The sequence below is a fragment of the Tupaia chinensis genome, unplaced genomic scaffold, assembly GCF_000334495.1.
Source record: "Tupaia chinensis unplaced genomic scaffold, TupChi_1.0 Scaffold000600_1, whole genome shotgun sequence".
In the NCBI taxonomy this organism is placed as follows: domain Eukaryota; kingdom Metazoa; phylum Chordata; class Mammalia; order Scandentia; family Tupaiidae; genus Tupaia; species Tupaia belangeri.
In genome coordinates, this window is record NW_006160117.1 from 1225547 (window position 1) to 1229456 (window position 3910).

Here is a 3910-nt window from a genome sequence, read left to right on the forward strand (position 1 = left end):
AAAAAAGAAAGAAAGAATTTACCTAACATGAAATACTTCTCAGGCCAGTCCAGTTGAGAATATTATACATGTTATCATCAACAGGTAATAAACCATTTCTGTGTCCCACTAATGTCATGCCTCTCTATTTGCCTATAGCCACAGGCAGCCTGGTATCTGGCAAGGCTGCTAACTTGAACTGGTGGGGTGGGGAGGGGAGCAAGTTTGTTTTAAAGTCACAAGACAGAAACCTGAAGTCCAAAGGCACGTGGATGGGGTTAGCCACGGGTCCTGGCCCCACATTCCTGTAAACTTGATGGGATGGAGAAATGAAGGAAAAAGAATTGTGACATGACCACACCCTACTGGAGATGCTTTGTCTTCCTCCATCCCAACAAGCACACATGTGCCCTGTAGTAATTAAAAAATATTTAAAACAATTAAATTAAATATCCTCAGAACAAATGGAAGAGTTGGTCCAATCATCTCCATATGTTTTCTTAACCAACACTGACATGTGCTCTCACATGGTTTTTGGCTTCTCCTTACTGTAGGGCAAGTGCCTTGTCTTACAGGGACACTTTAATAAGTGGATCGTTGAATTGCAGCGTGACTTACAGTTCCAATGTTGTTCTTATCATTCTTGCAGAGGCTCTAAACTCCTAATGCAAACTTTCCTATTTTCATATCCCAGAGATACAGAGGTTTTGGGCTACTGCTCATGATTATCTTCCATAAGCAATATTAAGTGAGCTAGTAACCTCTTTTTGCCTCCGTACTCTCTCCTAGAATGTGAATTTTAAAATAATTTTTTTTATTCTTATAAAGCAACCAAAAAGCATATCGTTAAATCTCCATGGAAAGGAGGTTAAAAAAACTAAATATACAATATATTTGCATATAGAATTAAAAGCTCTCTTTTCCTGCTACTCATGTTTAAATGAGAAAAGTATTCCTGTTCTTTTATAAGGAAGTTTCTGCGGTTTTATAAGGAAGTTTCTGAACTTCCCTTTCTATTACTACTTCAAAATATTAAAAAAACCAAAACCCCCAAACCAAAACATGGTCTGTTGGTATAGCTATCTGTCTAGTTTTTCCTCAAAATTGGCACCACTGGGTTTTTCTGCTACCACTCCCTGAATCTGTATGAAATCTCCCTTTCACCTCTCTTTTCTCTTGCCTGCCTGCCTGCTTGCCTTCCTTCCTTCCTCTCTTTCCTTCCACCCTCCCACCGTCCCCCCTCCCTCTCTCCCTCTAAGGACAGCTGGAATCAAGCTGTCCAGTGACCAAGACCTCCTCACAGCCGTCCTGCACTCCCCTCAAGTGGGAGACTGAGAAACTTCCTCTTGTGTCAACTGCTGTTCTCAGATTAGACCACTGTGCCTTTATTTCCAGGATGAACTCCTTTTTTCATGGTGATGACTTGCTGGCAGTTTCCCCATTTCCTAGCTCTTGGAACCATTAGAAATCCCTTTGTGGTCTCTCCTTTTTCCTCAGAGCTTCTACTTTCACATTCTTCTTGCATCCAGCCTGTATTATGGTTTTATGGAGATTTCTTTGTTACCTCATTCGTCAATGACATTATTCTTGAATTAAATTTTTTCTGTTTTTCATATGGTACCCTAGTCAATTTTTATATTTTCGAGAGGAGCTCAAAAAGATTAAAAATGTATGTTGTCTCTACCAACATCTTGCCAAAGGACAACTTCTTAACTCGTCTCCCTTCTTTTGCTCTTATCCCTTCAGCGCATTATACACCCAGAATGAGCCTGTTAAAACCAGGTTAGAGTATGTTCACTGAAAACTGTTCAGTGGTTTCTAATATAATTCAGAGAAAAGCTAAAATCCTTACCAGGATCAACAAGGCCCTCCATGAACTGGTTCCTTATTACCTTACTCACCTCCTCTCTTTCTACTCTCCTTCTTGCTCACTCTCTTCATTCTTTCATAAAACTCGGACATGTTTCTTTTTAAATTTTATTTCAATTTATTTTATACATTCAATCAGTATACATGACTTAGCTTATAAAGTGAATTTACCCAGCATGAATACGCTTCATGCCAGTCCAGTTCAGGATATTATACATGCTATCATCAGCAGATAATAATCCATTTCTGTGTCCCATAAATGTCTTGCCTCTCTATTTTTCTCCTGAATTTCTTTCCTCATACTCAAGCTCAAAGGCTTTGCATTTGTTGTTCCCACTGTCTTAAATAATTTTCTGTAAGACAGCTACTTGGTCTACTCCTTACTTTCTTTTGGTCTTTTCTCAAATATATTTTCTGAGAAGCCTCTGTGCCCATCTTAGCTGAAATGGCACACTATGACATTAACTAGCCCCTTTGTTTACTTTTCCTCCTTAGCACCTATCACTCTAACCTACTATACATCTTAGTTATTATTTTGTTTGTTATCTGTCTCCCCACTGGACTATGTTGTGGGTCGCTTTATTTTCAGCCCCCAAAACAATTCCTGACACTTATTAGGTACACACTAAACATTAATTAAATGCATTAATGATGGCATGAAAATAGGGGAACTGTGCTATAAATGTCCAGGTTGAGGAGTGGTTAAAACTGGCTTGGCACAGAAGATGGTGATAAGAGCTGACTTTGAACTCATTCTCAGAGTATGAGCAGCCTTTAAACAGGTTTGTCTGCTGCTGTGATTTCACAGAGGTCTGCATTTACTTCAGACAGGTGTGTGACATGTTGAAGAGGTAGAAATGACAGGGTGGTAAGGCACATGAAGTTAAAGTGATGCCAGCTTTGAGCGTTAATCATTTGGAAGGTGATGGGTTTACATGTGTTGAAAGGAGATGTTAAGTTTAGACTGGGCTTTGAATCTTTTAGGATTCCTGGTTGCAAGAAACAAACCAGGTCAGGCCATAATAAGAAAAAAGGAAATTTGCTGGAGAGATTGGGGCTCACAGAATTGATGGGAGGTTTGTAGAATCAAGAGCTGGCCTACAGAAGCAACTGCAAAGGTTGTACTACAGCAACAACCTGCCACCACTCCCCCTGACCCGAATATTAATCCTCAATTTTTCTCAATATAGTCATCCATTATTCAGCCAGTGAAAATGTGGGTTGTTTTCAGATTTTTGCTATTACAAAAAGTGGTGTTATGAGCATCTATACACATATTTTCTGGTGCAGGTGCAGAGCTTCTCCATGGGATGAAATTGCCATGTTATTAGATATGTTCATATTCAACTCCACAAGATGATGCCAAATTGTTTTCCAAAGTGATTGTACCAATTTATACCCTCACAAGATTATATTAAATGTCCCTTTGCTCCACATTCTCATCCATAGTTGTATTTTTTCAGAAAGTTTATTTTATGATTTGCATATAGTAAAATTTATAAATTACAAATCTGAGTTGTGTCCTGCCATGTTCAGGGACCAAGGCGACTGAATCTCTGTTCTAAACCCCATATTGCAGACCACAAAAAAGCTCAGACAGGTAGAGAAACCTCCATCTTCTCTCTAGACATCTCTGTCTCTCTGTCTTTAAATTTTTTCTTTTTTTTTCTTTTCTTTTTTTTGGAGAGGTTTTTTTGCTATAGGGCATGTGTGCTCGCCAGAAAGACAGAGAGAGACATAGAGACAGAAAGCGAGAAATCACCCTCCAGGGGGAGTGGCCAAACTGCAATCCCTTCTCCTCCATTCTCATTTTGGGATCTTGGGCGTGCACGCACATGTGCCCGGCGTGAGTTTAAGCCACCAGGTCCAGGACTTGAACTGTGGTCGACTATGTGGGAGTCCGGTGACATAGCCATTACGCTAACTGCTGGTCCCTAAATTTTTTCTTTTTTTAAAAAAATTTCAAAACACTTCTTCTCAGATCTGACATCTTCTTTCTCTTGTTAATTTCAGAAGCCATTTTATTTTTATTTTTATTTTTTTTGGAGAGGTTTTCGCTATA